At 44.8% G+C, this 13,613-nt stretch overlaps 1 long non-coding RNA gene across 1 annotated transcript; it reads right to left on the reverse strand.

Annotated features, from left to right (window-relative positions):
* On the reverse strand, nucleotides 1-9,920 carry LOC110398966. The gene is made up of 5 exons (XR_002438775.1): nucleotides 9,258-9,920; nucleotides 6,833-6,949; nucleotides 5,548-5,716; nucleotides 2,747-2,956; nucleotides 1-537 (listed from the first exon to the last, which is right to left on the reverse strand). It is a non-coding gene; the product is annotated as an uncharacterized LOC110398966 (long non-coding RNA).

Genomic DNA, 13,613 nt, shown 5'->3' on the forward strand with positions numbered 1-13,613 from the left:
TAAGAGGTTTGCAGAGAGGTGGCTGTGCCAGGAGCATCAGAGCACGGAGCGGGTTATGCCCCGAGCATCGTCCCAAACCCACACTTCTGTGGTGATTCACATTGAGTCACAAATGGTTTGTGATTCTACACTGCGATCCTTAAAATATATATTTCTAAACTCATTAAATACAGCAAGGAAATGTAACAGAAACTAGTTTTGTGATTGGATCCCGGTAGAAACAACGGCATAAAAAATGAACGTGAAAGAGCACGGACAAACCATATACGTAGCACCACATATGCAAGTTCTGAACTTGTGAGAATTGGCTCAAATGGTAATCTTGGAAGTCTACATACGTATCTATTTATATATTTCTGTATGAGTACACAAAAGAAACGCGTGCATACCTACTTCCTTGGCTGGTTTTATCTGTCTTGAACACGTCAAGGTTTCTGTGTTTAGGGCTTTGATTTTCCGTTTGTTTGCTGTCCATCTTATCTCTGGTTGGTGAGCTAGGCACTAGGAGCAGCTTCTCAGGTGGTCACCTTCCTGAAGCTGGAATTTTAGGAAAAATCTCACTACGAGAGGATCTACAAAGAGCGAGCTGTTATTCCTGAATATAGAGACAAATCCGAGCTCATCGCGTAAGAAGGACAGAACCGTGGCGTCATGTAAAAAATCCATAACCACACTCAGCGTCTCCCAGCCACTTTTATAGCTTCAAACAGCAGCAGTTTCAAAGGAGCTTCCTTCTAGCTGCTGATTTAACTAGGCTTAAAATCCAATGAATAAATTGTGCGTTAGTTCATCAGCCTGTGGGGCGCGCGGTGCCTGCACGCCACGTAATGAGCTGCACGTCCCACTGGGAAAGGTTTATGGCCAGAACACCACGACGGGACTGTCAGTGTAAAACATGGAAGGGAATCAGAAATGAAATGAACGCACACGGGTTTAAAAATCGGGCCCATAAATACGCGTCACACCTGTCCTCCGGGTGGTCAGCAGCAATCAAGCTGTTATAAAGCAAATGCGCTCTCACAGTGGTGCTGTCTGATCCGTCCTCCCCTCCATGCTGAGCAAAGGGACGGCCCCGAGCACCACTGCAAGGGCTGCGACCAAGGTGACATTAAGACATCCAGCTAAACACACGACGAGCCCGTGAAAACTCGAGGCTAATTATGTTCTACCGCGTTAGAAAAACAGAAGCACATTGAAAATAGGTTCGCAGCGCGTTCCCCACCCAGCAAGCTGCTGCACTTTCCCGCAGAGGTCACGGTGCCTTGTGGAAGTCGTCTCACGTAAGGATTAATAATAATAATTTACACTGTGGGAGTGCCAGGGATTCCCTCCGTGCTGGATGCTATACGAGCATGAAATTATGGAGAGGAAGCTGAATTTTTTTTAAAGATGGTGTTATTGCACCCTTAAGTTACGCTGCTCGGGGTGTCATGTTAATTTGGGCCATTTAAGAGGTTGTTGTTGTTGGGGGGGGATCTGATGGTCCTGAAGCTGTTTGGGGCCAGCCTTGCAGAGCTGCTATGGAGGCTCCCAAACATCAGGGCTTTCCCAGGTCCAACACAGGATAGATGAGGCCCTCAGTGTCTCCCTGCTAGAACAATTTTGCTGCTGGGCTGCATTGCTGACACCTCAGGCTTACCCCTGACCACACGGGTCCTTTTTTTTCTTAATATGACTGAAATACAGCGTTACTCCAGGTTAAAACACGCAGGCAGCAGAACAGCAAAAGTGCTGAAAACCTACGAGCACGCGTAACGTTGATTTTCTGGTGTGCAGTGCAGATGGAGATGGTGACATTTTTTCCCACTCTTTGCATATCTGTAAATGACTGCGAGGCAGTGCAGAAGGAGGCAGCTGCATTCAATTAAAGAGAAAGGTAAAAGGATTTGCTTTGATTTTCATGTTGCAATTCAGAGCAGAGGGGGGAGACGTTTCAAATCTTGTGAGAGAGTTCTTCAAAACGAGTAAAGTCCTGTACAGCACAGCCCAGGTGTAGGGAAAGGGAACTGTACAAAAGCATGCATCTATTTCTACAGCAATAATTAATGGTCTCCTGCCACTCTACGACTGACCCACATGTTTCAGGGCAAGCTGCTTAGCCAGCGTTGGGGGACGCTAATCCTCTGGGTTCTCCAACCCAACAGGAGCACGGTGTCCCCTTTTTATTTCTTCATTTTATTTGTCTATCAGGCTTAGCTGTGAGGATTTGCCTACGCCGGAATTGTTTTATTGATTCGCTTTCTTTCCAGGAGAATAAAACCGGGGTAGCAATTAAAGCCCTTCGAATGCAGGCACCTGGGGCTGGGGGTTCTCACGTAGGGGTGATGGGGGGGACCAGCCAGGAGCTGCCAGGAGGGTCCCCACTCTGCACCAGCGGTGGCAGAGCGCATCCCCGTGGGCCCCCCAGGTACCTCCTGGTAGCCATCATAATTATAATGATCGTAACTACAACGGTGACATTAATAATAGTCATAACAATAACCATAGTGCTATAATAAACAACAAAACCTTCGCTATTTCTCAGTCAGCCCTCGTTGCTGTTGCATCCATCTTTTCAGACTTTTTTTTTCACCCCCTGTCTTTTGCTTGGAGCTTCAGGTTGAAGCTCCTGGCTGTTGCAGCGCTATTGGCAGCGCTGGCGTCCTCACTGTCATCCATGCACATGTGCCAGGGTGGAGCAAGCAGAACATGAGTAGGGGCACAATGAATCTTTATAGATCCCCAGTCTGTCCCCTCATTTACTGACCTTTGCTGGTGAGCACAGTTGTATGAGTAGTTCTTCACAGATACATTTCTTGGGCACTGGGTGGAAGGAGGGTTAGCTCAGCACAGGTCTGGTTGCCTCTTGCTGCTCTTGCCCAGCACGTGTCCTCATTTATTCCCGCAGAACCAGGGCTCAGACAAACCTTTAGCACCGAGCAGATTTCCCAGGTACACAGGTGACTGCTAAATTGCACTAAAGTTAGATGAGAGAAAGAGAAAGTCAAGTGAGGAGAGCAGCAAATTCTCCAGGTTAAGATGGCAGGGGGGTTAAGATTGTTCCCTCCTCCTACTTAGTCAACTCTATTTACTTTTTTCAGTGGATTTTCTCCTTTTCTGAGTCTCACCATACCCTGCACTGTCAGGGAGATGTGTTAAGAATGTTCTGCTATCCAGGGAAGGGCACAGTCTTCTAATCTGAGCACAAGGAGGAAGAGAGAGGGATATTTGGAGCTTGTAGACAGCTGAGTACAAACATCAATGAATTTGAAGGAGACACTTGACTGTCTGAGAGTTGTCCATCATTGTGCTGGGGATGGAGTCTGCTTCCATTGTCGCTTTGGTGCCCTGACCCTTTGGGCGTACCGTTGGTTTCAGGTTGCTCATAGGCTCCCAGGAAAGCCTAGAAAGCCCATGGCTGTCTCAGTCCAATACAACTTCACAACCTCATCCTGCATTATCATAGAATGTATATCACTGTAGATAGAATATATATCATTGTAGAAATGCCAAGACATCACACTGCAAGAAGTTTGCCTTACAACTGACAGTGTCAAAATGATCAGCCCTGGTGAAGGAAGGAATGTATTAGATGCGTGTATTTCTATCTTCTACTCAGCAAACTATAGCAGGTTTTAAAGTGACTGTGAGCCATGCAGGATTAAAAAAGGAAAGATTTCCTGCCTCCCATGTAACCCTGGGGACCAAACTGGAGCACAGACCACTGGTAGTGGAAGGGTTGTCTCAGCGTAAGGCTCCTCCTAGTAGCCCCTTTGCTAAAATCTCCTTTTGTTCTTTCTTTCTTCCACTAAAGTAACCTTGCTGCAAGAGAAGGCAATCTCCCAAAGAATCCTTGGCTAACTTTAGAAAAAAGGGCTAACTTGCCCCATTTATTCCATGTTAGGAGTGAAAGAGCCTTTCTGCATCAATGACTTTTCCTCTGTTTGCACCAGTGCGAGCGAGGAACGAGTCTGACTTTAACAGAAGAGATAAAAATAAAACCAGCAATGGACCAAGCCAATTATATTCCCCATTGCCTAGGGATGGGCAACCTAATTTGCAGCTGACAGTGGTTTGATGGACTGAACCATCCTTTTTTCTGATCCAGCATTCAGAGTAATTTTTATTGTAAACCGATCATTACCGTGTAGGACTCTCAGTACTAGCAGTGTCACCATGACAAATTCCCAAGGCAGCGCTAGTGTTGCTGCTGGGGTTTTTCCTTCCATCCTTCACAACCCGACGTGCTCCGGGAGGTGCTGGACGCAGCACACCGTGCCCTGTTCTCAGCACGAGCCCTGGGCAGAACAACCAGCGGGTTGTGCGAGCGTGACAGTGCCAAACGCGATGGTACCGGCACCGGGGGACACGTTCCCAGTCTCACTGCTGTCATTTTGGCAGGGATGCTAAATTTAGTCTACTGGTTCGGAATACGCATACAGCACATTAAGCTGGGGGCTTAGCAGGGCACGTTTACTCCAGCATCTTCATCTCTGATTGGCTCCGATTTTGCTTCTTTATATGGTTTATAGGTCATAAAATTACAATTTTACCCCCTGAGGATATTGTACTAGTTCGTGTCCAACATCTGTGCACTCTAGTAATTGCTAAGGCTTAGTGCAGTGTCCTTATCTTCCCTGAACTGGGGTAGAGGCAAGGCTTCAGCCCAGCCTATGTTGGACAACACCCTACTCCATTGGAACCAGCTGGAATTTATTCTCACCAGAACCTGAGCAATTTCTTTTTTAAGAAGCCAAATCCCCGATTCTTTTTGGAGATGTGGGACTTGACTAGTCTGCACTGGAAGTACCTCACACTGGGTTATATAAGCTGTGGTGGTTTGCACAGATAGGAGGAAATTTGGAAAACGTAACCTGGAAAGTACCTGTGCAGCTGAGATCCGTGGTTCCTGCAGATGGTTTGCCCTACATTCCCCTCCCAGCTCTGTGAGAGCACACAGTGTACCCTGAAGGCTGCAGCTACACTTCCTTCCCCACATTTCTGCCTCGCTGTGAAATCTGCGCCTTCCTTCTTTCCACTCTAGTATCCAGTAAAGGCTGATTAACGAATGATAGACAGACACCTACTATTGCTAACAGGAGGAACAAAAGCCTATAATTTTCATAAGACAGATCACTGAGACTGCTCTCCTATTGCATAGTCTTATCAATACCCCTGCTGCCAAAGCACTGCCTGAAAGGAGCGTGATTAAGGCTGTCATGTCAGCCCAGGGATGGTGAAGCAGGGTTATGGTAACGATGCACCATTGCTTCTGCTCCTTCCGTGCTTCGTCTTCAGCACAGTGACATGAACATAAAAGTAATCATGCACTGAAGTGCTATCAGGAGCAAACTGTGTATTTCCAACCTTCAAATATTAGTATTTATATTGATCAAACATGTATTGTATCAGATAAAAAAATCCAAGTGAAGGTAGAGGAATATACTTATTCTTTTTAGTAGAATTTGAAAGTACCAATAATTCAGGTAAAAATCTTAGAATCACATAAGTGAAGTAGGCTTAATTATTTGTACCAGGAAACCAAACACAGTGTTAGTGCCTCCTTACCTAAATAAGTGCTTCTCCTTCCATGAACTTGGCTTGCGTTAGCAATCCGCTTCACAACAGGCAGGTTTGGTCGAGCAGCATGCCGTGTCCGTGCAGAGCCTTCTGGAAACATCTCCAGGTGCTCCTGGAAGGGGCTGGGCAGCATTTGTGTGCTACCACCGATATGCATCTGGAGGGAATCATAGAATGGTTTGGGTTGGAAGGGACCTCTAAGATCATCTAGTTCCAACCCCCTGCTATAGGCAGGGACACCTCCCACCAAACCAGGTTGCTCACAGCCCCATCCATCCTGGCCTTGAATGCCTCCAGGGAGGGGGCATACACAGCCTCGCTGGGCAACCCGTTCCAGTCTCTCACCACCCTCACAGTAAAGAATTTCTTCCTGATATCTAGTCTAAATCTACCCTCTTCCAGTTTAAAACCATTTCCCCTTGTCCTGTCGCTACCTGCCCTTATAAAAAGTCCCTCCCCAACTTTTCTGAGGCCCCCTTTAGGTCCTGGAAGGCCGCTATAAGGTCCCCCCAGAGCCTTCTCTTCTCCAGGCTGAAGAGCCCCAGCTCTCTCAGCCTGTCCCCATAGTGGAGGTGCTCAGCCCTCTGATTATGTTCATTGCCCTCCTCTGGGCCCACTCCAACAGCTCCACGTCCTTCTTGTATTGGAGGCCCCAGAACTGAATGCACATGAATCTCCCAGCTGTTTTTTTGGGTTGCAATTTGGTAGAGGAGCTGCTGGGAAGGTTCTCCATTTCCCAACAAGGAGAGCTCACGGTTGGGTTCCCAGGAGCCTCCTGCACAGGGGGTGTGTGTGGCGGCACGTCCCCACATGTGCAGCTTGGGAAACTTGCTGAGACGTGCAGGAATATTCTGTTCCGGGGCCGTGGTGGCTGTCGGCATTTCTGGGATGTCTGTATGGAACTGGGGTGAGAACAGTGCCCTTGTCTCTGCGGCGCAGATGGAAGCGATAAGTCCTTGCAGACCTGCTTCAAGAGCAGCCCTGTGAAAGGAAACAGATTGCCTGGGGCCAGACATTTAGAGGGTCTTACGCTTCTCTTTGCACTTGCAACGCGCATGTTCTCTCTCTCGGTGAAATACTGCCCTTCCAGAACGGACTTGGATGAGGAAATGTCCTGTGGTTCACATCCCTGCTTGTGTTGCACGGAGCTGCCAGCGTGCAGTTAGGGGAGAGAAATTCCCATCAATGGGAAGGCCACCACGCATTCAGTTTTTGCTATGTATCTTCATTTTCCCCACAGTTCTTTTCCACGTTTAAGGTTCCCCACACTCACAGTTGCTCTTCCCAAGGTTGGTGCTGCCGTGCCTCCCCTCCGGCCTGCTTTGCTTGGAATTTCCACTGAAATTTGGATGGAAATGCTTGGTGCTGCGTCAAGTTCACGTCAACTTCACTGGAATTTCATTTAAGAAAAAAAGAGGTTAAAGGGTAGTATAACATGAGAAGAAATTCTAATATTTTTTAACATTTAAATTTTGAAACTCTCAGTTTGAGTTTCTAACAGATAAGGTTGTATTATATATGTTATGATGATATTAAAAAATAGAAGGAAGCTAAACTAAAACGTTTTATTCCATGGAAAATGGCTTTTCCCATGCATACTTCAGGCAGATGTTGAAATTTTGTTGCAGTTCAGAATGGGACTGAATTAATTTTTTTTCCTAGTGAAGCAATACTTCCATTTTTACATAGCAGTTACACAATTTAAGTTAGTTTTCACTGAATGTAGATCGTGGTCCAAATTTGACAAAACGGAGGCTAAATTTAGGTTTCCAAATTCCTATTTACATCCACAGCTACAACACTCGAGGGCGTAGAGTTCCTGAGCAGTCCCATTTCTCACCAATTTCAATAGTCCTGTCCATCCCTTTCGTTTGAAGTGAACATCTCGTGGCACCCTATGTCTACACAGTTACTTCTGAATGTTTTAATTCAAAAAAAAAAATCATTTCTATTTCCTTCTTAACACCTTTTTTTTTTTTTATGGTGTGTTTTGTTTTGCTTTTAAAGTTCCTCCGTGTTGTTACCCTCAATAGATCACTCCTTTCACAAGACCAATTCCTTAAGAATCGTCTTCAGTGAGTTAGATCCGATGGTGATTGGTGCAAAACTTGGTCAGTTATTTTTATTACACAACCAGTGTTCCTCAAAGCCTGTCTTCTGGGTAGATTTTAATACATCTAAATACCTTAATATTGTTTTCTCAAAGGAGGAAAACATTCTAGCTCATCTTAGGGATTATAAAAGTAGTAATTTTCTTGCAACTGGCCCTTAATATAGCTAATAGCTCTTGGCGTCACCTCAGGATGGTTAACAAGGCCATCATTAACTGTGGTTAATGAAAAAGTAATTAAACTTTTTAAAATCTAATCCTGGATGACAAATCATTATAAATCGCGCCCTTGGTTATTCGTGTCACTAATGTGAATAAATGAGTTTTAAGGTCTATATATGCATAAAACAAAACTGTAGGCAAACATAGCACGAATCCTGCTGGTTGTCAATAGCTATTATTTTCAATCGCTTTTAAAACATCTTAAAATTCCCATGACTTTGGGTATAATTTTTTGAAGATTTAAGAAAAAAAACCTTAACATTTCGTATGAAAATGCCAAAATCTGCCCTGGGATTATCCGCACCAACTTGGAAGATCATCAGCCAAACTGGAGATTTGAAAGAGGGAGGACAGATGTATTACAAGTTTAGCAGGATACAGTTCAGCAAAGCAGCCTAACTGGATTTTGACTTTTATAAGCTGTCAATAGAGACAGGAGGCAGCAAATTAATATTTTTTTTTTCCTGTTTTGAATGCGCCTAAGAGAACTCAGTGAAGAAATAGAAATAGGATCAATACATTCCGTCTGAAAAATCAGTTTAGAAGGAGCCACGGTGTCTCAGGGAGGAAACACTAACTAGTTAAAAAGCCTCTCACAAAACAAGTTAGAAACCTTCTGGTAAATCCTATGGATGTTTCAGACATACTGGAATTATCTGACAAACCCCCAAACACTTCCCATATATGACCAGTATTGTTTATGGCTTGTAGGTTGTAGAATCACATGGTCATGAAGGTTGGGAAAGACCTCTCAGATCCTCAAGCCCAACCCCAGCCCATCCCAGTGTGCACACTGCCACGTCCCTTGGTGCCACATCCCCATGGTTCTGAACACCCCCAGGGACGGTGACCACAGCACTCCCTAGGCAGCCTTACCAGTACATCACTGCTCTTTTGGAGAAGAAGCGTTTCCTAATATCCGACCTGCTGTCGGGGTGATACTGCCATAACACTTGTTATTACTGGTGAAATCTCCCTGGTGCTGTCAGAGCACCCTGTGGAGCTCGGTGGGCTGGGGCAGGGCACGGCCCCCTCCCCACACCTGGGGGTGGGGCTGCCCAGGACCACCAGCCCCATCCATCTCACACAGCTTCCCTCGGATGCCTGGGGTGACTGCACACACAGAGCCTTTCCACTCATAAGAAGAGAGGATTTCCTTTAAAGTAACTCCTGCGCACAACGAGTTCTCTGTCCTTTCTTCAGGTGCTCTCAGTACTACCCAGGCTATTCCTACTCCTCTTCTGGGGCCAGAGGACATGACCTGCTTCTGCTTTCTCTTTTCTCATCTCTCTCCCCCTCCTGTAATTCCGCAGCGTGCTCTCTCCACATTGCTCCAAGGCCAAGAAAGGCCCCAATCCTAGCTCACCTTGTGATTCCTCAGACCGCATCCCTCAGAGACACTCCATCTGTATTCCGTGCATTCAGATCTGTCGCGCTGCGGGGTCACCTCCTTTGTGTGTCACGTTGTCCCCTTGGCTGGAGCGCGGTCGTGCTTTAAGGTAAAGGCCGTTCTCAGCAAACGTTAGAGACCTAGAAGTTACTTATGTGCAAAAGTTATTACCGTCGTCAAAAGCCAACATATTTCCTGCCTATCCTTACTGCTCAAAAAAGCCCAGATTGATTTATTTTCAGATTGAGAAATCAGTTTTCCAAGCGTAAGAATATGTAATAGAGCAATTACGGGCATTCCCCCAAAGCTGCGTTTATGGAAGAGCTCCCGTGAGGAACGTTTCATGCATTTGACTTGGAAATGCTTTTATTTTTATGAATTCCTTTTTTCGGGAGAGTGATGCAATACTACCCATAACGCATAATAGTTCTCTGAGAGGTCATGTTCTGCAGGCTGCATCGCTGCAGCTCGCGATGGGAAGGCGCTGAGGCAGCATGAGTGAACTTTCTTGGTGACATACACAGCTTTGTAAAAAAAGAAAAAACTGATTATTTTTTTAAGCTGTAATTTGGAAAAACCCTAAGATGTAATTAAATTTGATCACAACATTTCAGTGATTGAAGTGATGGATAACAAATAGGTTATGCTTATCCCTGATGTAACAGCATTGTAGCAAACACTCCGTTTATTGCATTACAGATGATATCAAGCAACGTTAGTCATTCACATGAATAGCTCTGGTCTGATTGAGTTTGATTCCTTATTAGGGAGAGTTCCACAGAGCAGAGTGTTGTACCAGTAATATAACACAGAAATTGCTTCTAGCATGTGGAACGTGCAATTATAATAAGCAAATATTTAACTCAAACCATGCTCTTGGGATCACAATGTCAATAAGAGATATAAAAAACCTAATTGTTTCATCAGCCCGAGGCGTGTGAGAGGGGGATGGAGCCAAGGTGGGCTGCCAGGGCTGCCCCATGTATGGAGCTCGGCTTATGGGAAGGTGATGATTAAGCTGATCATAAATGCAGGCTGGGATTTGTTTTATGATCGAGATATTGAACACCGAATTAATAAGCATCCAGTTATGACAGTAATAAATGGCAATGGCATGGGAATGGCAGAAGAAGCTTGGACTGTCAGGCAGACGCTTGCACACAGGTATAACTGCTGCCTGGCTGTTGCTCTGAGAAGGAAAACCGATTTCTTTGCGACTTCCCCCTTAATATTCCTTCAAGGGCTTGGGACAATCGAGACTCAAGGAAGCTCCTGACACAAAATTAAGCTAAGACCCGGATTTCTGCTCCTTCATAGCCTTCTGCCTTTCCCAGCGAGCTGACTGGTGCTGCGACGTGCTGCTATTCATCAGCATTTTCAAGCAGGAGACAGACATACGAACTCTCATTTTCTATGGGAGATTTCTTCTGGAGCCGGCATTGCCAAGCAGTGATTAGATAAGATGACACCATGGGAAATTCAAGACGGAATAAAAGCCCGAGCGGGTATGCAGCCGAGCTGCAAGGCTATCCGTCCTTATTGAAGGGGCCTTCATCTAGGACATTCACGGGGGCTCTTTTAAAAGCACCAGCACTCTAATGAAGCTTAATGGTTTTGAATTGACGATACCTTGCAGCAGAAGCTGCTTAGATGCCTAATAATGGCATAATCGTCCTCTGTCAGCCATTTGGTTGGCACAGAATGCTTATACCTGCATGATTCCATTTAAGGTAGATATATTTACATTTACTGACATTACATACTTTCGTATCATATCCCTCTACACGTATCCCAATATCCTTTGTTTTGAAGGTGAGGCTGCAGGGATTTGGATCAACTAACACCACTGGGAATTTAGGATGAACCAGAGCCAGTGTGCCTGCTTGAAGTAGAACTGAGAGCTCGTCTGCCTCAGTTCCAGTGCTCTTTTATGGAAATTGGCTATCCCATCAGGAACCACTTACCGTCAACTTTGTAAGAGTTTGTGTGTCAGGATGAATTGAGTCATTAACTGCAAATACATCAGTGAGATCTTGGGATACAAGATGTATATGAATGCGTGTGAAAACTGCTGAAGGAACGAAAAGAACAGATAAAGTGAGGCACCATAACAATGAAGAAACATTGAATAGGAAAAGTAAGAACAGAGGATGCTAAAAAAAAGTGATTTTAAAGAAAAGGCAAGTATCATAAACTGAAAAGGGAAAGGCAGAATTAAATGTGAGATATTCCCTATGGCTTTAAATACATCAGTTACAGGAAGCTGCCATAAGATGACATTACATCGCATTATACTAAACACACAGATTTTATGGGCCTTGCACTCCCAGCATCTGACGTAGAGCATAAGTTCCAAGCACGGTGCTGTGCGGTGGAACTGCAGGATAAGGATCGTTGGGAACAGATGCTCTTTCAGACCTGCTGGATTTATTTCACATTTCTGAATGGATTGTGTGGAAGTAAATTAAAAAAAAAAAAAAAAAGCAGGAAAATACGTGGCACAAATAATGGGATATTCAGCAGAGCGCTGGGAAAAAGCACTGTTGGATTCCCTGCAACTCTACCAGAGACTTTGATGGTGATGTAATCTTACAGAAAGCACTGAATCATGCTGTCAATTAACTTGAGTAACGATGTATATATATAGGAAGTGTTGCATAGTAGACAAATTTTAGTACATTATGAAAAAAATGGTGAAGTGATTGGAGGATATCTGTTAATTAGCCATACATCTTTTTGAACATTCACCTAAAGAGAACCGAGGACGGTGTTAGCAACAATGTGATACAAAATAATTAGCTTGTTTTCAGGGCTTAAATAGTCATTACTTTCTTGTGAAGTCCCTAATTAAGCTAATCCTAGTTTATAATACATTAGCAACCACTCTTTATGTAGAAGCTACTTCTTAGAGGATAAAAATAACTTCAAAGTTTGAAACGCTCAAAATTGTATGCAAAATGGTAGAGCTCGGGACAGGAACAATACAGATGAAGAAATTTCTGATTTATTCCTTGCTGCCCACATACCTTTTGTTCACCTGAAGGCTGCAGATACAACTGTTTAAAGGCTCCAGTGAAACAATTTCCCCCTTTCTGCTTGCAAAGCCCATCGCAGCCTGTTACCACGGTTTTCTTAGGAGGTCCTGCTATAGCGTTACCCAATTATTTCCCAAGAACCACAAAGGTATTCTTTCTCACTGACTCACGCTCTAATAGATGAAGGAGTCATTTTCAGCTTGATATTTTGACTTCAGTCAAAGGAAAAGGGCTGATAATACGAAGCTGACGCAAAACAAAGTGCAAAGCCTGGGCTGCAGGATACAGTGGGCTCTGACCCTTATTCACAGAAAAAGAAAAAAAAAAAGAAAAAGGAACTCAAGAGGCAGAAATAAGCTCTGTTTTGGAACTCAGAGGCCTGTACCTAGCTGTTGCCATTTGTTCACAGTGGACAGAAATGGTGTTCTCTCCAGCTTTGTGCTTTGCTTGTTAATTTCCCCGTGGCCAGGTGGAGGCAACGTTGAGTTACAAAGCCCCGAAGACACGCAGGAGTAAGTTCATTTTATGCAAGGCAACGAAATCAGCTGATGTGGCAAAACCCAGTGCCATGCGGCCTCCCAGCTGAAGGGAATAATTGACTGAAAAAACTGCTGAAAACTTGGCCAGTGAATGCTGCAAAGAGATCAGCACGAGGCAGGGAAGGCTGGTTCTCCCTGCCCCTCAGAATTACCGCAACGAGGAACCATGTTTCCTATTTAAAAACAGAGCGGAACCTCTCACTTAAATAATTTGTACAAGCTTTGCTATCAGCTTACGAAACTAAGAACTGGGAGAGATAACCACAGCGAGCACGAAAACACCTGAGATTGACTTCATATACAGCAAGCAGCAAACCGCAGGATTTCTACAGAGCTATTTATCCAGACATCTCACTGAAACATGGGGCTGCCTCACCACATCATGTAATATTCTGTCTGTTCCCCCTGCACTTTCATTCCTGGTACGGTATCAATATTTCATGAGCTCTTCTTACATGGGCTGTTTAGTATGTTGTAAGAGGCAAAACATACACAGTATGCATGAGGGAAAGAGATTTCCTGCCAAAGATACTTAACAGACCCATGCAACCTAGCAAGAAGCATAAAGCAAAAGACAAGGACGCGTGACACAGATAACGTGACAGCGGTGTTCAGTGATGTGGCCGTGTGCATATACAGTGTTTATTTTAAATTGCCCTCTGCTCTGCAAGTCAATGCCAGAGCTCCAGAGCAGCAGCTGGCCCTGCACGAGCCCAACCTCACCAACCCCCACAAGGTGCCAGGCTGGGAAGGGAAGC

Source organism: Numida meleagris, chromosome 4 (genome assembly GCF_002078875.1).
Source record: "Numida meleagris isolate 19003 breed g44 Domestic line chromosome 4, NumMel1.0, whole genome shotgun sequence".
In the NCBI taxonomy this organism is placed as follows: domain Eukaryota; kingdom Metazoa; phylum Chordata; class Aves; order Galliformes; family Numididae; genus Numida; species Numida meleagris.